We start from the raw sequence: 21,321 nt of genomic DNA on the forward strand, positions 1-21,321 counted from the left end.
ACCCTAGCCCGAACCCTAACCCTAACTCTTCCCCGAAGCCTTACCCTCACCCGTCTCCTAATCCTAACCCGTACGCTAACACTATCCCGTGCCCTCACACGTACACTCACCCTAAACCGTTGTCGTACCCTCACCTGGACCCTAAACCGTCCCCGTCCCTTAACCCTAACCCTAGCCCGAGCTCTTACCCTAACCCTTCCACGAAGCCTTACCCTCACCCGTCCCCTAAACCTAACCCGTACGCTAACACTAACCCGTGCCCTCACACGTACGCTCACCCTAAACTGTTGCCGTACCCTCACCTGGGCCCTAAACCGTCCCCGTCCCCTAACCCTAACCCTAGCACGAACCCTAACACTAACCCTTCCCCGAAGCCTTACCCTCACCCGTCCCCTAATCCTAACCCGTACGCTAACACTAACCCATGCTCTCACACGTACACTCACCCTAAACCGTTGTCGTACCCTCAACTGGACCCTAAACCGTCCCCGTCCCCTAACGCTAACCCTAGCCCGAACCCTAATCCTAACCCTTCCCCGAAGCCTTACCCTCACCCGTCCCCTCATCCTAACCCGTACGCTAACACTAACCCGTGCCCTCACACGTACGCTTACACTAAACCGTTGCCGTACCCTCACCTGGACCCTACACCGTCCACGTCCCCTAACCCTAACCCTAGCCCGAACCCTAACCCTAACCCTTCCCAGAAGCCTTACCCTCACCCGTCCCCTAATCCTAACCCGTACGCTAACACTAACCTGTGCCCTCACACGTACGCTCACCCAAAACCGTTGTTGTACCTTCACCTGGACCCTAAACCGTCCCCGTCCCCTAACCCTAACCCTAGCCCGAACTCTAACCCTAACCCCTTCCCGTAGCCTTACCCTCACCCATCCCATAATCCTAATCTGTACGCTAACACTAACCCGTGCACTCACACTTATGCTCACCCTAAACCGTTGCCGTACCCTCACCTAGACCCTAAACCGTCCCCGTCCCCTAACCCCAACCCCAGCCCGAACCCTAACAATAACCCTTCCCAAGAGCCTTACCCTCACCCGTCGCCTAATCCTAAACCGTACGCTAACACTAACCCGTGCACTCACACGTACGCTCACCCTAAACCGTTGTCGTACCCTCACATGTACCGTAAACCATCCCCGTTACCTAACCCTAACCCTAGCCCGAGCCCTGACCCTAACCCTTACCCAAAGCCTTACCCTCACCCGTCCCCTAATCCTAACCCGTACGCTAACACTAACCCGTGCCCTCACACGTACGCTCACCCTAAACCGTTGCCGTACCCTCACCTGGACCCTAAACCGTCCCCGTCCCCTAACCCTAACCCTAGCCCGAACCATAACCCTAACCCTTCCCCAAAGCCTTACCCTCACCCGTCTCCTAATCCTAAACCGTACGCTAACACTAACCCGTGCCCTCACACGTACACTCACCATAAACCGTTGTCGTACCCTCACCTGGACCCTAAACCGTCCCCGTCCCCTAACCCTCACCCTAGCCCGAGCTCTAACCCTAACCCTTCCCCGAAGCCTTACCCTCACCCGTCCCCTAATCCTAACCTGTACGCTAACACTAACCCGTGCCCTCACACGTACGCTCACCCTAAACTGTTGCCATACCCTCACCTGGACCCTAAACCGTCCCTGTCCCCTAACCCTAACCCTAGCCCGAACCCTAACACTAACCCTTCCCCGAAGCCTTACCCTCACCCGTCCCCTAATACTAACCCGTACGCTAACACTAACCCGTGCCCTCACACGTACGCTCACCCAAAACCGTTGTTGTACCCTCACCTGGACCCTAAACTGTCCCCGTCCCCTAACCCTAACCCTAGCCCGAACTCTAAACCTAACCCCTCCCCGAAGCCTTACCCTCACCCATCCCATAATCCTAATCTGTACGCTAACACTAACCCGTGCACTCACACTTACGCTCACCCTAAACCGTTGCCGTACCCTCACCTAGACCCTAAACCGTCCCCGTCCCCTAAACCTAACCCTAGCGCGAACGCTAACACTAACCCTTTCCCGAAGCCTTACTCTTACCCGTCCTCTAATACTAACCCGTACGCTAACACTAATCCGTGCCCTCACACGTACGCTCACCCTAAACCGTTGTTGTACCCTCACCTGGACCCTAAACCGCCCCCGTCCCGTAACCCTAAACCTAGCCCGAACCCTAACCCTAACCCTTCCACGAAGCCTTACCCTCACCCGTCCCCTAATCCTAACCCGTACGCTAACACTAACCCGTGCCCTCACACGTACGCTCACCTTAAACCGTTGTCGTACCCTCACCTGGACCCTAAACCGTCCCCGTCCCCTAAACCTAACCCTAGCCCGAACCCTAACCCTAACCCTTCCACGAAGCCTTACCCTCACCCATCCCCTAATCCTAACCCGTACGCTAACACTAACCCGTGCCCTCACACGTACGCTCACCCTAAACCGTTGCCGTACCCTCACCTGGACCCTAAACCGTCCACGTCCCCTAACCCTAACCCTAGCCCGAACCCTAACCCTAACCCTTCCCAGAAGCCTTACCCTCACCCGTCCCCTAATCCTAACCCGTACGCTAACAGTAACCTGTGCCCTCACACGTACGCTCACCCAAAACCGTTGTTGTACCCTCACCTGGACCCTAAACTGTCCCCGTCCCCTAACCCTAACCCTAGCCCGAACTCTAACCCTAACCCCTCCCCGAAGCCTTACCCTCACCCATCCCATAATCCTAATCTGTACGCTAACACTAACCCGTGCACTCACAGTTACGCTCACCCTAAACCGTTGTCGTACCCTCACCTAGACCCTAAACCGTCCCCGTCCCCTAATCCCCACCCCAGCCCGAACCCTAACAATAACCCTTCCCCAGAGCCTTACCCTCACCCGTCCCCTAATCCTAAACCGTACGCTAACACTAACCCGTGCACTCACACGTACGCTCACCCTAAACTGTTGTCGTACCCTCACTTGTACCGTAAACCATCCCCGTCACCTAAACCTAACCCTAGCCCGAGCCCTGACCCTAACCCTTCTCCGAAGCCTTACCCTCACCTGTCCCCTAATCCTAACCCGTATGCTAACACTAACCCGTGCCCTCACATGTACGCTCACCCTAAACCGTTGCCGTACCCTCACCTGGACCCTAAACCGTCCCCGTCCCCTAACCCTAACCCTAGCCCGTACCCTAACCCTAACCCTTCCCCGAAGCCTTACCCTCAACCGTCTCCTAATCCTAACCCGTAGGCTAACACTAACCCGTGCCCTCACACGTACGCTCACCCTAAACTGTTGACGTACCGTCACCTGTACCATAAACCGTCCCCATCCCCTAACCCTAACCCTAGCCCGAACCCTAACCCTAACCCTTCCCCGAAGCCTTACCCTCACCCGTTCCCTATTCCTAACCCGTACGATAACACTAACCCGTGCCCTCACACGTACGCTCAACCTAAACTATTGACGTACCGTCACCTGTACCATAAACCGTCCCCGTCCCCTAACCCTAACCCTAGCCCGAGCCCTAACCCTAACCCTTCCCCGAAGGCTTACCCTCACCCGTACCCTAATCCTAACCCGTACGCTAACACTAACCCGTGCCCTCACACGTACGCTCACCCTAAACCGTTGCCGTACCCTCACCTGGACCCTAAACCGTCCCCATCCCCTAACCCTAACCCTATACCGAACCCTAATCCTAACCCTTCCACGAAGCCTTACCCTCACCCGTCCCCTAATCCTAACCCGTACGCTAACACTAACCCGTGCCCTCACACGTACGCTCACCCTAAACCGTTGCCATACCCTCACCTAGACCCTAAACCGTCCACGTCCCCTAACCCTAACCCTAGCCCGAACCCTAACCCTAACCCTTCCCAGAAGCCTTATCCTCACCCGTCCCCTAATCCTAACCCGTACGCTAACACTAACCTGTGCCCTCACACGTACGCTCACCCAAAATCGTTGTTGTACCCTCACCTGGACCCTAAACTGTCCCCGTCCCCTAACCCTAACCCTAGCCCGAACTCTAACCCTAACCCCTCCCCGAAGCCTTACCCTCACCCATCCCATAATCCTAATCTGTACGCTAACACTAACCCGTGCACTCACACTTACGCTCACCCTAAACCGTTGCCGTACCCTCACCTAGACCCTAAACCGTCCCCGTCCCCTAACCCCAACCCCAGCCCGAACCCTAACAATAACCCTTCACCAGAGCCTTACCCTCACCCGTCCCCTAATCCTAAACCGTACGCTAACACTAACCCGTGCACTCACACGTACGCTCACCCTAAACCGTTGTCGTACCCTCACTTGTACCGTAAACCATCCCCGTTACCTAACCCTAACCCTAGCCCGAGCCCTGACCCTAACACTTACCCGAAGCCTTACCCTCACCTGTCCCCTAATCCTAACCCGTATGCTAACACTAACCCGTGCCCTCACATGTACGCTCACCCTAAACCGTTGCCGTACCCTCACCTGGACCCTAAACCGTCCCCGTCCCCTAACCCTAACCCTAGCCCGAACCCTAACCCTAACCCTTCCCCGAAGCCTTACCCTCAACCTTCTCCTAATACTAACCCGTAGGCTAACACTAACCCGTGCCCTCACACGTACGCTCACCCTAAACTGTTGACGTACCGTCACCTGTACCATAAACCGTCCCCATCCCCTAACCCTAACCCTAGCTCGAACCCTAACCCTAACCCTTCCCCGAAGCCTTACCCTCACCCGTCCCTTATTCCTAACCCGTACGCTAACACTAACCCGTGCCCTCACACGTACGCTCACCCTAAACTGTTGACGTACCGTCACCTGTACCATAAACCGTCCCCGTCCCCTAACCCTAACCCTAGCCCGAACACTAACCCTAACCCTTCCCTGAAGCCTTACCCTCATCCGTCCCCTAATCCTAACCCGTACGCTAACACTAACCCGTGCCCTCACATGTACGCTCACCCTAAACCGTTCTCATACCCTCATCTGGACCCTAAACCGTCCCAGTCCCCTAACCCTAAGCCTAGCCCGAACCCTAACACTAACCCTTCCCCGAAGCCTTACCCTCACCCGTCCCCTAATCCTAACCCGTACGCTAACACTAACCCGTGCCCTCACACGTACGCTCACCCTAAACTGTTGCCGTACCCTCACCTGGACCCTAAACCGTCCCCGTCCCCTAACCCTAACACTAGCCCAAACCCTAACACTAACCCTTCCCCGAAGCCTTACCCTCACCCGTCCGCTAATCCTAACCCGTACGCTAACACTAACCCGTGCCCTCACACGTACGCTCACCTTAAACCGTTGTCGTACCCTCACCTGGACCCTAAACCGTCCCCGTCCCCTAAACCTAACCCTAGCCCGAACCCTAACCCTAACCCTTCCACGAAGCCTTACCCTCACCCATCCCCTAATCCTAACCCGTACGCTAACACTAACCCGTGCCCTCACACGTACGCTCACCCTAAACCGTTGCCGTACCCTCACCTGGACCCTAAACCGTCCACGTCCCCTAACCCTAACCCTAGCCCGAACCCTAACCCTAACCCTTCCCAGAAGCCTTACCCTCACCCGTCCCCTAATCCTAACCCGTACGCTAACAGTAACCTGTGCCCTCACACGTACGCTCACCCAAAACCGTTGTTGTACCCTCACCTGGACCCTAAACTGTCCCTGTCCCCTAACCCTAACCCTAGCCCGAACTCTAACCCTAACCCCTCCCCGAAGCCTTACCCTCACCCATCCCATAATCCTAATCTGTACGCTAACACTAACCCGTGCACTCACAGTTACGCTCACCCTAAACCGTTGTCGTACCCTCACCTAGACCCTAAACCGTCCCCGTCCCCTAATCCCCACCCCAGCCCGAACCCTAACAATAACCCTTCCCCAGAGCCTTACCCTCACCCGTCCCCTAATCCTAAACCGTACGCTAACACTAACCCGTGCACTCACACGTACGCTCACCCTAAACTGTTGTCGTACCCTCACTTGTACCGTAAACCATCCCCGTCACCTAAACCTAACCCTAGCCCGAGCCCTGACCCTAACCCTTCTCCGAAGCCTTACCCTCACCTGTCCCCTAATCCTAACCCGTATGCTAACACTAACCCGTGCCCTCAGATGTACGCTCACCCTAAACCGTTGCCGTACCCTCACCTGGACCCTAAACCGTCCCCGTCCCCTAACCCTAACCCTAGCCCGTACCCTAACCCTAACCCTTCCCCGAAGCCTTACCCTCAACCGTCTCCTAATCCTAACCCGTAGGCTAACACTAACCCGTGCCCTCACACGTACGCTCACCCTAAACTGTTGACGTACCGTCACCTGTACCATAAACCGTCCCCATCCCCTAACCCTAACCCTAGCCCGAACCCTAACCCTAACACTTCCCCGAAGCCTTACCCTCACCCGTCCCCTATTCCTAAACCGTACGCTAACACTAACCCGTGCCCTCACACGTACGCTCACACTAAACCGTTGCCTTTCCCTCACCTGGACCCTAAACCGTCCCCGTCCCCTAACCCTAACCCTAGCCCGAACGCTAACCCTAACCCTTCCCCTTACCCTTACCCTCACCCGTCTCCTAATCCTAAACTGTACGCTAACACTAACCCGTGCCCTCACACGTACGCTCACCCTAAACCGTTGTCGTACCCTCACCTGGACCCTAAACCGTCCCCGTCCCCTAACCCTAACCCTAGCCCGAACCCTAACCCTAACCCTTCCCCGAAGCCTTACCCTCACCCGTCTCCTAATCCTAACCCGTACGCTAACACTAACCCGTGCCCTCACACGTACACTCACCCTAAACCGTTGTCGTACCCTCACCTGGACCCTAAACCGTCCCCGTCCCCTAACCCTAACCCTATCCCGAGCTCTAACCCTAACCCTTCCCCGAAGCCTTACCCTCACCCGTCCCCTAATCCTAACCCGTACGCTAACACTAACCTGTGCCCTCACACGTACGCTCACCCTAAACTGTTGCCGTACCCTCACCTGGACCCTAAACCGTCCCCGTCCCCTAACCCTAACCCTAGCCCGAACCCTAACACTAACCCTTCCCCGAAGCCTTACCCTCACCCGTCCCCTAATCCTAACCCGTACGCTAACACTAACCCATGCTCTCACACGTACGCTCACCCTAAACCGTTGCCGTACCCTCACCTGGACCCTAAACCGTCCCCGTCCCCTAACCCTAACCCTAGCCCGAACCCTAATCCTAACCCTTCCCCGAAGCCTTACCCTCACCCGTCCCCTAATCCTAACCCGTACGCTAACACTAACCCGTGCCCTCACACGTACGCTCACCCTAAACCGTTGCCGTACCCTCACCTGGACCCTAAACCGTCCACGTGCCCTAACCCTAACCCTAGCCCGAACCCTAACCCTAACCCTTCCCAGAAGCCTTACCCTCACCCGTCCCCTAATCCTAACCCGTACGCTAACACTAACCTGTGGCCTCACACGTAGGCTCACCCAAAACAGATGTTGTACCCTCACCTGGACCCTAAACCATTCCCGTCCCCTAACCCTAACCCTAGCCCGAACTCTAACCCTAACCCCTCCCCGAAGCCTTACCCTCACCCATCCCATAATCCTAATCTGTACGCTAACACTAACCCGTGCACTCACACTTACGCTCACCCTAAACCGTTGCCATACCCTCACCTAGACCCTAAACCGTCCCCGTCCCCTAACCCCAACCCCAGCCCGAACCCTAACAATAACCCTTCCCCAGAGCCTTAGCCTCACCCGTCCCCTAATCTTAAACCGTACGCTAACACTACCACGTGCACTCACACGTACGCTCACCCTAAACCGTTGTCGTACCCTCACCTGGACCCTAAACCGTCCACGTCCCCTAACCCTAACCCAAGCCCGAACCCTAACCCTAACCCTTCCCAGAAGCCTTACCCTCACCCGTCCCCTAATCCTAACCCGTACGCTAACACTAACCTGTGCCCTCACACGTACGCTCACCCAAAACAGTTGTCGTACCCTCACCTGGACCCTAAACCGTCCCCATCCCCTAACCCTAACCCTAGCCCGAGCTCTAACCCTAACCCTTCCCGGAAGCCTTACCCTCACCCGTCCCCTAATCCTAACCCGTACGCTAACACTAACCCGTGCCCTCACACGTACGCTCACCCTAAACCGTTGCCTTTCCCTCACCTGGACCCTAAACGGTCCCCGTCCGCTAACCCTAACCCTAGCCCGAACGCTAACCCTAACCCTTCCACTTAGCCTTACCCTCACCCGTCCCCTAATCCTAAACTGTACGCTAACACTAACCCGTGCCCTCACACGTACGCTCACCCTAAACCGTTGTCGTACCCTCACTTGGACCCTAAACCGTCCCCGTCCCCTAACCCTAACCCTAGCCCGAATCCTAACCCTAACCCTTCCCCGAAGCCTTACCCTCACCCGTCTCCTAATCCTAACCCGTACGCTAACACTAACCCGTGCCCTCATACGTACGCTCACCCTAAACCGTTGCCGTACCCTCACCTGGACCCTAAACCGTCCACGTCCCCTAACCCTAACCCTAGCCCGAGCTCTAACCCTAACCCTTCCCCGAAGCCTTACCCTCAGCCGTCCCCTAATCCTAACCCGTACGCGAACACTAACCCGTGCCCTCACACGTACGCTCACCCTAAACCGTTGTCGTACCCTCACCTGGACCCTAAACCGTCCCCGTCCCCTAAACCTAACCCTAGCGTGAACGCTAACACTAACCCTTTCCCGAAGCCTTACTCTTACCCGTCCTCTAATACTAACCGGTACGCTAACACTAACCCGTGCCCTCCCACGTACGCTCACCCTAAACCGTTGTTGTACCCTCACCTGGACCCTAAACCGTCCCCATCCCCTAACCCTAACCCTAGCCCGAACCCTAATCCTAACCCTTCCCCGAAGCCTTACCCTCACCCGTCCCCTAATCCTAACCCGTACGCTAACACTAACCCGTGCCCTCACACGTACGCTCACCCTGAACCGTTACCGTACCCTCACTGGACCCTAAACCGTCCACGTCCCCTAACCCTAACCCTAGCCCGAACCCTAACCCTAACCCTTCCCCGAAGCCTTACCCTCACCCGTCTCATAATCCTAACCCGTAGGCTAACACTAACCCGTGCCCTCACACGTACGCTCACCCTAAACCGTTGTAGTACCCTCACCTGGACCCTAAACCGTCCCCATCCCCTAAACCTAACCCTAGCGCGAACGCTAACACTAACCCTTTCCCGAAGCCTTACTCTTACCCGTCCTCTAATACTAACCCGTACGCTAACACTAACCCGTGCCCTCACACGTACGCTCACCCTAAACCATTGCCGTACCCTCAACTGGACCCTAAACCGTCCCCGTCCCCTAACACTAACCCTAGCCCGAGCGCTAACCGTAAGCCTTCCCCGAAGCCTTACCCTCATCCGTCCCCTAATCCTAAACTGTACGCTAACACTAACCCGTGCCCTCACACGTACGCTCACCCTAAACAGTTGTCGTACCCTCACCTGGACCGTAAACCGTCCCCGTCCCCTAACCCTAACCCTAGCCCGAGCCCTAACCCTAACCCTTCCCCGAAGGCTTAACCTCACCCGTACCCTAATCCTAACCCGTACGCTAACACTAACCCATGCCCTCACACGTACGCTCACCCTAAACCGTTGCCGTACCCTCAACTGGACCCTAAACCGTCCCCGTCCCCTAACCCTAACCCTAGCCCGAACCCTAACACTAACCCTTCCCCGAAGCCTTACCCTCACCCGTCGCCTAATCCTAAACTGTACGCTAACACTAACCCGTGCCCTCACACGTACGCTCACCCTAAACCGTTGCCGTACCCTCACCTGGACCCTAAACCGTCCACGTCCCCTAACCCTAACCCTAGCCCGAACCCTAACCCTAACCCTTCCCAGAAGGCTTACCCTCACCCGTCCCCTAATCCTAACACGTACGCTAACACTAACCCGTGCCCTCACACGTACGCTCACCCTAAACCGTTGCCGTACCCTCACCTGGACCCTAAACGGTCCCCGTCCCCTAACCCTAACCCTAGCCCGAACCCTAACCCTAACCCTTCCCCGAAGCCTTACCCTCACCCGTCTCCTAATCCTAACCCGTACGCTAACACTAACCCATGCCCTCACACGTACAATCACCCTAAACCGTTGTCGTACCCTCACCTGTACCCTAAACCGTCCCCGTCCCCTAACCCTAACCCTAGCCCGAGCTCTAACCCTAACCCTTCCCCGAAGCCTTACCCTCACCCGTCCCCTAATCCTAACCCGTACGCTAACACTAACCCGTGCCCTCACACGTACGCTCACCCTAAACTGTTGCCGTACCCTCAACTGGACCCTAAACCGTCCCCGTCCCCTAACCCTAACCCTAGCCCGAACCCTAACCCTAACCCTTCCCCGAAGCCTTACCCTCACCCGTCCCCTATTCCTAACCCGTACGCTAACACTAACCCGTGCCCTCACACGTACGCTCACCCTAAACTGTTGACGTACCGTCACCTGTACCATAAGCCGTCCCCATACCCTAACCCTAACCCTAGCCCGAACCCTAACCCTAACCCTTCCCCGAAGCCTTACCCTCACCCGTACCCTATTCCTAACCCGTACGCTAACACTAACCCGTGCCCTCACACGTACGCTCACCCTAAACCGTTGCCTTTCCCTCACCTGGACCCTAAACCGTCCCCGTCCCCTAACCCTAACCCTAGCCCGAACGCTAACCCTAACCCTTCCCCGAAGCCTTACCCTCACCCGTCCCCTAATGCTAAACTGTACGCTAACACTAACCCGTGCCCTCACACGTACGCTCACCCTAAACCGTTGTCGTACCCTCACCTGGAACCTAAACCGTGCCCGTCCCCTAACCATACCCTAGCCCGAGCCCTAACCCTAACCCTTCCCCGAAGGCTTACCCTCACCCGTACCCTAATCCTAACCCGTACGCTAACACTAACCCGTGCCCTCACACGTACACTCACCCTAAACCGTTGTCGTACCCTCACCTGGACCCTAAACCGTCCCCGTCCCCTAACCCTAACCCTAGCCCGAGCTCTAAACCTAACACTTCCCCGAAGCCTTACCCTCACCCGTCCCCTAATCCTAACCCGTACGCTAACACTAACCCGTGCCCTCCCTCGTACGCTCACCCTAAACTGTTGCCGTACCCTCACCTGGACCCTAAACCGTCCCCGTCCCCTAACCCTAACCCTAGCCCAAACCCTAACACTAACCCTTCCCCGAAGCCTTACCCTCACCCGTCCCCTAATACTAACCCGTACGCTAACACTAACCCGTGCCCTCACACGTACGCTCACCCTAAACCGTTGTTGTACCCTCACCTGGACCCTAAACCGCCCCCGTCCCCTAACCCTAACCCTAGCCCGAACCCTAACCCTAACCCTTCCCAGAAGCCTTACCCTCACCCATCCCCTAATCCTAACCCGTACGCTAACACTAACCCGTGCCCTCACACGTACGCTCACCCTAAACTCTTGCCGTACCCTCACCTGTACCATAAACCGTCCCCATCCCCTAACCCTAACCCTAGCCCGAACCCTAACCCTAACCCATCCCCGAAGCCTTACCCTCACCCGTCCCCTATTCCTAACCCGTACGCTAACAGTAACCCGTGCCCTCACACGTACGCTCACCCTAAACCGTTGCCTTTCCCTCACCTGGACCCTAAACGGTCCCCGTCCCCTAACCCTAACCCTAGCCCGAACGCTAACCCTAACCCTTCCCCTTAGCCTTACCCTCACCCGTCCCCTAATCCTAAACTGTACGCTAACACTAACCCGTGCCCTCACACGTACGCTCACCCTAAACCGTTGTCGTACCCTCACCTGGACCCTAAACCGTCCCCGTCCCCTAACCCTAACCCTAGCCCGAACCCTAACCCTAACTCTTCCCCGAAGCCTTACCCTCACCCGTCTCCTAATCCTAACCCGTACGCTAACACTATCCCGTGCCCTCACACGTACACTCACCCTAAACCGTTGTCGTACCCTCACCTGGACCCTAAACCGTCCCCGTCCCTTAACCCTAACCCTAGCCCGAGCTCTTACCCTAACCCTTCCACGAAGCCTTACCCTCACCCGTCCCCTAATCCTAACCCGTACGCTAACACTAACCCGTGCCCTCACACGTACGCTCACCCTAAATTGTTGCCGTACCCTCACCTGGACCCTAAACCGTCCCCGTCCCCTAACCCTAACCCTAGCACGAACCCTAACACTAACCCTTCCCCGAAGCCTTACCCTCACCCGTCCCCTAATCCTAACCCGTCCGCTAACACTAACCCATGCTCTCACACGGACGCTCACCCTAAACCGTTGTCGTACCCTCACCTGGACCCTAAACCGTCCCCGTCCCCTAACCCTAACCCTAGCCCGAACCCTAATCCTAACCCTTCCCCGAAGCCTTACCCTCACCCGTCCCCTAATCCTAACCCGTACGCTAACACTAACCCGTGCCCTCACACGTACGCTCACCCTAAACCGTTGCCGTACCCTCACCTGGACCCTAAACCGTCCACGTCCCCTAACCCTAACCCTAGCCCGAACCCTAACCCTAACCCTTCCCAGAAGCCTTACCCTCACCCGTCCCCTAATCCTAACCCGTACGCTAACACTAACCTGTGCCCTCACACGTACGCTCACCCAAAACCGTTGTTGTACCTTCACCTGGACCCTAAACCGTCCACGTCCCCTAACCCTAACCCTAGCCCGAACTCTAACCCTAACCCCTTCCCGTAGCCTTACCCTCACCCATCCCATAATCCTAATCTGTACGCTAACACTAACCCGTGCACTCACACTTATGCTCACCCTAAACCGTTGCCGTACCCTCACCTAGACCCTAAACCGTCCCCGTCCCCTAACCCCAACCCCAGCCCGAACCCTAACAATAACCCTTCCCAAGAGCCTTACCCTCACCCGTCCCCTAATCCTAAACCGTACGCTAACACTAACCCGTGCACTCACACGTACGCTCACCCTAAACCGTTGTCGTACCCTCACTTGTACCGTAAACCATCCCCGTTACCTAACCCTAACCCTAGCCCGAGCCCTGACCCTAACCCTTACCCAAAGCCTTACCCTCAACTGTCCCCTAATCCTAACCCGTATGCTAACACTAACCCGTGCCCTCACATGTACGCTCACCCTAAACCGTGGCCGTACCCTCACCTGGACCCTAAACCGTCCCCGTCCCCTAACCCTAACCCTAGCCCGAACCCTAACCCTAACCCTTCCCTGAAGCCTTACCCTCAACCGTCTCCTAATCCTAACCCGTAGGCTAACACTAACCCGTGCCCTCACACGTACGCTCACCCTAAACTGTTGACGTACCGTCACCTGTACCATAAACCGTGCCCATCCCCTAACCCTAACCCTAGCCCGAACCCTAACCCTAACCCTTCCCCGAAGCCTTACCCTCACCCGTCCCCTATTCCTAACCTGTACGCTAACACTAACCCGTGCCCTCACACGTACGCTCACCCTAAACTGTTGCCATACCCTCACCTGGACCCTAAACCGTCCCTGTCCCCTAACCCTAACCCTAGCCCGAACCCTAACACTAACCCTTCCCCGAAGCCTTACCCTCACCCGTCCCCTAATACTAACCCGTACGCTAACACTAACCCGTGCCCTCACACGTACGGTCACCCTAAACCGTTGTCGTACCCTCACCTGGACCCTAAACCGTCCCCGTCCCCTAACCCTAACCCTAGCCCGAGCTCTAACCCTAAACCTTCCCCGAAGCCTTACCCTAACCCGTCCCCTAATCCTAACCCGTACGCTAACACTAACCCGTGCCCTCACACGTACGCTCACCCTAAACTGTTGCCGTACCCTCACCTGGACCCTAAACCGTCCCCGTCCCCTAACCCTAACCCTAGCCCAAACCCTAACACTAACCCTTCCCCGAAGCCTTACCCTCACCCGTCTCCTAATCGTAACCCTTACGCTAACACTAACCCATGCTCTCACACGTACGGTCACCCTAAACCGTTGCCGTACCCTCACCTGGACCCTAAACCGTCCCCGTCCCCTAACCCTATCCCTAGCCCGAACCCTAATCCTAACCCTTCCCCGAAGCCTTACCCTCACCCGTCACCTAATCCTAACCCGTACGCTAACACTAACCCGTGCCCTCACACGTACGCTCACCCTAAACCGTTGCCGTACACTCACCTGGACCCTAAACCGTCCACGTCCCCTAACCCTAACCCTAGCCCGAATCCTAACCCTAACCCTTCCCAGAAGCCTTACCCTCACCCGTCCCCTAATCCTAACTCGTACGCTATCACTAACCTGTGCCCTCACACGTACGCTCACCCAAAACCGTTGTTGTACCCTCACCTGGACCCTAAACTGTCCCCGTCCCCTAACCCTAACCCTAGCCCGAACTCTAACCCTAACCCCTCCCCGAAGCCTTACCCTCACCCATCGCATAATCCTAATCTGTACGCTAACACTAACCCGTGCACTCACACTTACGCTCACACTAAACCGTTGCCGTACCCTCACCTAGACCCTAAACCGTCCCCGTCCCCTAAACCTAACCCTAGCGCGAACGCTAACACTAACCCTTTCCCGAAGCCTTACCCTTACCCGTCCTCTAATACTAACCCGTACGCTAACACTAATCCGTGCCCTCACACGTACGCTCACCCTAAACCGTTGTTGTACCCTCACCTGGACCCTAAACCGCCCACGTCCCGTAACCCTAAACCTAGCCCGAACCCTAACCCTAACCCTTCCACGAAGCCTTACCCTCACCCATCCCCTAATCCTAACCCGTACGCTAACACTAACCCGTGCCCTCACACGTACGCTCACCCTAAACTGTTGCCGTACCCTCACCTGGACCCTAAACCGTCCCCGTCCCATAACCCTAACCCTAGCCCGAACCCTAACACTAACCCTTCCCCGAAGCCTTACCCTCACCCGTCCCCTAATCCTAACCCGTACGCTAACACTAACCCATGCTCTCACACGTACGCTCACCCTAAACCGTTGCCGTACCCTCACCTGGACCCTAAACCGTCCCCGTCCCCTAACCCTAACCCTAGCCCGAACCCTAATCCTAACCCTTCCCCGAAGCCTTACCCTCACCCGTCCCCTAATCCTAACCCGTACGCTAACACTAACCCGTGCCCTCACACGTACGCTCACCCTAAACCGTTGCCGTACCCTCACCTGGACCCTAAACCGTCCACGTCCCCTAACTCTAACCCTAGCCCGAACCCTAACCCTAACCCTTCCCAGAAGCCTTACCCTCACCCGTCCCCTAATCCTAACCCGTACGCTAACACTAACCTGTGCCCTCACACGTACGCTCACCCAAAACCGTTGTTGTACCCTCACCTGGACCCTAAACCGTCCCCGTCCCCTAACCCTAACCCTAGCCCGAACTCTAACCTTAACCCCTCCCCGAAGCCTTACCCTCACCCATCCCATAATCCTAATCTGTACGCTAACACTAACCCGTGCACTCACACTTACGCTCACCCTAAACCATTGTCGTACCCTCACCTAGACTCTAAACCGTCCCCGTCCCCTAATCCCAACCCCAGCCCGAACCCTAACAATAACTCTTCCCCAGAGCCTTACCCTCACCCGTCCCCTAATCCTAAACCGTACGCTAACACTAACCCGTGCACTCACACGTACGCTCACCCTAAACTGTTGCCGTACCCTCACTTGTACCGTAAACGATCCCCGTCACCTAACCCTAACCCTAGCCCGAGCCCTGACCCTAACCCTTCTCCGAAGCCTTACCCTCACCTGTCCCCTAATCCTAACCCGTATGCTAACACTAACCCGTGCCCTCACATGTACGCTCACCCTAAACCGTTGCCGTACCCTCACCTGGACCCTAAACCGTCCCCGTCCCCTAACCCTAACCCTAGCCCGTACCCTAACCCTAACCCTTCCCCGAAGCCTTACCCTCAACCGTCTCCTAATCTTAACCCGTAGGCTAACACTAACCCGTGCCCTCACACGTACGCTCACCCTAAACTGTTGACGTACCGTCACCTATACCATAAACCGTCCCCATCCCCTAACCCTAACCCTAGCCCGAACCCTAACCCTAACCCTTCCCCGAAGCCTTACCCTCACCCGTTCCCTATTCCTAACCCGTACGCTAACACTAACCCGTGCCCTCACACGTACGCTCACCCTAAACCGTTGTCGTACCCTCACCTGGACCCTAAACCGTCCCCGTCCCCTAACCCTAACCCTAGCCCGAACCCTAACCCTAACTCTTCCCCGAAGCCTTACCCTCACCCGTCTCCTAATCCTAACCCGTACGCTAACACTATCCCGTGCCCTCACACGTACACTCACCCTAAACCGTTGTCGTACCCTCACCTGGACCCTAAACCGTCCCCGTCCCTTAACCCTAACCCTAGCCCGAGCTCTTACCCTAACCCTTCCACGAAGCCTTACCCTCACCCGTCCCCTAATCCTAACCCGTACGCTAACACTAACCCGTGCCCTCACACGTACGCTCACCCTAAATTGTTGCCGTACCCTCACCTGGACGCTAAACCGTCCCCGTCCCCTAACCCTAACCCTAGCACGAACCCTAACACTAACCCTTCCCCGAAGCCTTACCCTCACCCGTCCCCTAATCCTAACCCGTCCGCTAACACTAACCCATGCTCTCACACGGACGCTCACCCTAAACCGTTGTCGTACCCTCACCTGGACCCTAAACCGTCCCCGTCCCCTAACCCTAACCCTAGCCCGAACCCTAATCCTAACCCTTCCCCGAAGCCTTACCCTCACCCGTCCCCTAATCCTAACCCGTACGCTAACACTAACCCGTGCCCTCACACGTACGCTCACCCTAAACTGTTGCCGTACCCTCACCTGGACCCTAAACCGTCCCCGTCCCCTAACCCTAACCCTAGCCCAAACCCTAACACTAACCCTTCCCCGAAGCCTTACCCTCACCCGTCTCCTAATCGTAACCCTTACGCTAACACTAACCCATGCTCTCACACGTACGGTCACCCTAAACCGTTGCCGTACCCTCACCTGGATCCTAAACCGTCCCCGTCCCCTAACCCTATCCCTAGCCCGAACCCTAATCCTAACCCTTCCCCGAAGCCTTACCCTCACCCGTCACCTAATCCTAACCCGTACGCTAACACTAACCCGTGCCCTCACACGTACGCTCACCCTAAACCGTTGCCGTACACTCACCTGGACCCTAAACCGTCCACGTCCCCTAACCCTAACCCTAGCCCGAATCCTAACCCTAACCCTTCCCAGAAGCCTTACCCTCACCCGTCCCCTAATCCTAACTCGTACGCTATCACTAACCTGTGCCCTCACACGTACGCTCACCCAAAACCGTTGTTGTACCCTCACCTGGACCCTAAACCGTCCCCGTCCCCTAACCCTAACCCTAGCCCGAACTCTAACCCTAACCCCTCCCCGAAGCCTTACCCTCACCCATCCCATAATCCTAATCTGTACGCTAACACTAACCCGTGCACTCACACTTACGCTCACACTAAACCGTTGCCGTACCCTCACCTAGACCCTAAACCGTCCCCGTCCCCTAAACCTAACCCTAGCGCGAACGCTAACACTAACCCTTTCCCGAAGCCTTACCCTTACCCGTCCTCTAATACTAACCCGTACGCTAACACTAATCCGTGCCCTCACACGTACGCTCACCCTAAACCGTTGTTGTACCCTCACCTGGACCCTAAACCGCCCACGTCCCGTAACCCTAAACCTAGCCCGAACCCTAACCCTAACCCTTCCACGAAGCCTTACCCTCACCCATCCCCTAATCCTAACCCGTACGCTAACACTAACCCGTGCCCTCACACGTACGCTCACCCTAAACTGTTGCCGTACCCTCACCTGGACCCTAAACCGTCCCCGTCCCATAACCCTAACCCTAGCCCGAACCCTAACACTAACCCTTCCCCGAAGCCTTACCCTCACCCGTCCCCTAATCCTAACCCGTACGCTAACACTAACCCATGCTCTCACACGTACGCTCACCCTAAACCGTTGCCGTACCCTCACCTGGACCCTAAACCGTCCCCGTCCCCTAACCCTAACCCTAGCCCGAACCCTAATCCTAACCCTTCCCCGAAGCCTTACCCTCACCCGTCCCCTAATCCTAACCCGTACGCTAACACTAACCCGTGCCCTCACACGTACGCTCACCCTAAACCGTTGCCGTACCCTCACCTGGACCCTAAACCGTCCACGTCCCCTAACTCTAACCCTAGCCCGAACCCTAACCCTAACCCTTCCCAGAAGCCTTACCCTCACCCGTCCCCTAATCCTAACCCGTACGCTAACACTAACCTGTGCCCTCACACGTACGCTCACCCAAAACCGTTGTTGTACCCTCACCTGGACCCTAAACCGTCCCCGTCCCCTAACCCTAACCCTAGCCCGAACTCTAACCTTAACCCCTCCCCGAAGCCTTACCCTCACCCATCCCATAATCCTAATCTGTACGCTAACACTAACCCGTGCACTCACACTTACGCTCACCCTAAACCATTGTCGTACCCTCACCTAGACTCTAAACCGTCCCCGTCCCCTAATCCCAACCCCAGCCCGAACCCTAACAATAACTCTTCCCCAGAGCCTTACCCTCACCCGTCCCCTAATCCTAAACCGTACGCTAACACTAACCCGTGCACTCACACGTACGCTCACCCTAAACTGTTGCCGTACCCTCACTTGTACCGTAAACGATCCCCGTCACCTAACCCTAACCCTAGCCCGAGCCCTGACCCTAACCCTTCTCCGAAGCCTTACCCTCACCTGTCCCCTAATCCTAACCCGTATGCTAACACTAACCCGTGCCCTCACATGTACGCTCACCCTAAACCGTTGCCGTACCCTCACCTGGACCCTAAACCGTCCCCGTCCCCTAACCCTAACCCTAGCCCGTACCCTAACCCTAACCCTTCCCCGAAGCCTTACCCTCAACCGTCTCCTAATCTTAACCCGTAGGCTAACACTAACCCGTGCCCTCACACGTACGCTCACCCTAAACTGTTGACGTACCGTCACCTATACCATAAACCGTCCCCATCCCCTAACCCTAACCCTAGCCCGAACCCTAACCCTAACCCTTCCCCGAAGCCTTACCCTCACCCGTTCCCTATTCCTAACCCGTACGCTAACACTAACCCGTGCCCTCACACGTACGCTCACCCTAAACCGTTGTCGTACCCTCACCTGGACCCTAAACCGTCCCCGTCCCCTAACCCTAACCCTAGCCCGAACCCTAACCCTAACTCTTCCCCGAAGCCTTACCCTCACCCGTCTCCTAATCCTAACCCGTACGCTAACACTATCCCGTGCCCTCACACGTACACTCACCCTAAACCGTTGTCGTACCCTCACCTGGACCCTAAACCGTCCCCGTCCCTTAACCCTAACCCTAGCCCGAGCTCTTACCCTAACCCTTCCACGAAGCCTTACCCTCACCCGTCCCCTAATCCTAACCCGTACGCTAACACTAACCCGTGCCCTCACACGTACGCTCACCCTAAATTGTTGCCGTACCCTCACCTGGACGCTAAACCGTCCCCGTCCCCTAACCCTAACCCTAGCACGAACCCTAACACTAACCCTTCCCCGAAGCCTTACCCTCACCCGTCCCCTAATCCTAACCCGTCCGCTAACACTAACCCATGCTCTCACACGGACGCTCACCCTAAACCGTTGTCGTACCCTCACCTGGACCCTAAACCGTCCCCGTCCCCTAACCCTAACCCTAGCCCGAACCCTAATCCTAACCCTTCCCCGAAGCCTTACCCTCACCCGTCCCCTAATCCTAACCCGTACGCTAACACTAACCCGTGCCCTCACACGTACGCTCACCCTAAACCGTTGCCGTACCCTCACCTGGACCCTAAACCGTCCACGTCCCCTAACCCTAACCCTAGCCCGAACCCTAACCCTAACCCTTCCCAGAAGCCTTACCCTCACCCGTCCCCTAATCCTAACCCGTACGCTAACACTAACCTGTGCCCTCACACGTACGCTCACCCAAAACCGTTGTTGTACCTTCACCTGGACCCTAAACCGTCCACGTCCCCTAACCCTAACCCTAGCCCGAACTCTAACCCTAACCCCTTCCCGTAGCCTTACCCTCACCCATCCCATAATCCTAATCTGTACGCTAACACTAACCCGTGCACTCACACTTATGCTCACCCTAAACCGTTGCCGTACCCTCACCTAGACCCTAAACCGTCCCCGTCCCCTAACCCCAACCCCAGCCCGAACCCTAACAATAACCCTTCCCAAGAGCCTTACCCTCACCCGTCCCCTAATCCTAAACCGTACGCTAACACTAACCCGTGCACTCACACGTACGCTCACCCTAAACCGTTGTCGTACCCTCACTTGTACCGTAAACCATCCCCGTTACCTAACCCTAACCCTAGCCCGAGCCCTGACCCTAACCCTTACCCAAAGCCTTACCCTCAACTGTCCCCTAATCCTAACCCGTATGCTAACACTAACCCGTGCCCTCACATGTACGCTCACCCTAAACCGTGGCCGTACCCTCACCTGGACCCTAAACCGTCCCCGTCCCCTAACCCTAACCCTAGCCCGAACCCTAACCCTAACCCTTCCCTGAAGCCTTACCCTCAACCGTCTCCTAATCCTAACCCGTAGGCTAACACTAACCCGTGCCCTCACACGTACGCTCACCCTAAACTGTTGACGTACCGTCACCTGTACCATAAACCGTCCCCATCCCCTAACCCTAACCCTAGCCCGAACCCTAACCCTAACCCTTCCCCGAAGCCTTACCCTCACCCGTCCCCTATTCCTAACCTGTACGCTAACACTAACCCGTGCCCTCACACGTACGCTCACCCTAAACTGTTGCCATACCCTCACCTGGACCCTAAACCGTCCCTGTCCCCTAACCCTAACCCTAGCCCGAACCCTAACACTAACCCTTCCCCGAAGCCTTACCCTCACCCGTCCCCTAATACTAACCCGTACGCTAACACTAACCCGTGCCCTCACACGTACGGTCACCCTAAACCGTTGTCGTACCCTCACCTGGACCCTAAACCGTCCCCGTCCCCTAACCCTAACCCTAGCCCGAGCTCTAACCCTAAACCTTCCCCGAAGCCTTACCCTAACCCGTCCCCTAATCCTAACCCGTACGCTAACACTAACCCGTGCCCTCACACGTACGCTCACCCTAAACTGTTGCCGTACCCTCACCTGGACCCTAAACCGTCCCCG

The sequence above is a fragment of the Leucopleurus acutus genome, assembly GCF_964270905.1.
Source record: "Leucopleurus acutus genome assembly, chromosome: 16".
In the NCBI taxonomy this organism is placed as follows: Eukaryota; Metazoa; Chordata; class Mammalia; order Artiodactyla; family Delphinidae; genus Leucopleurus; species Leucopleurus acutus.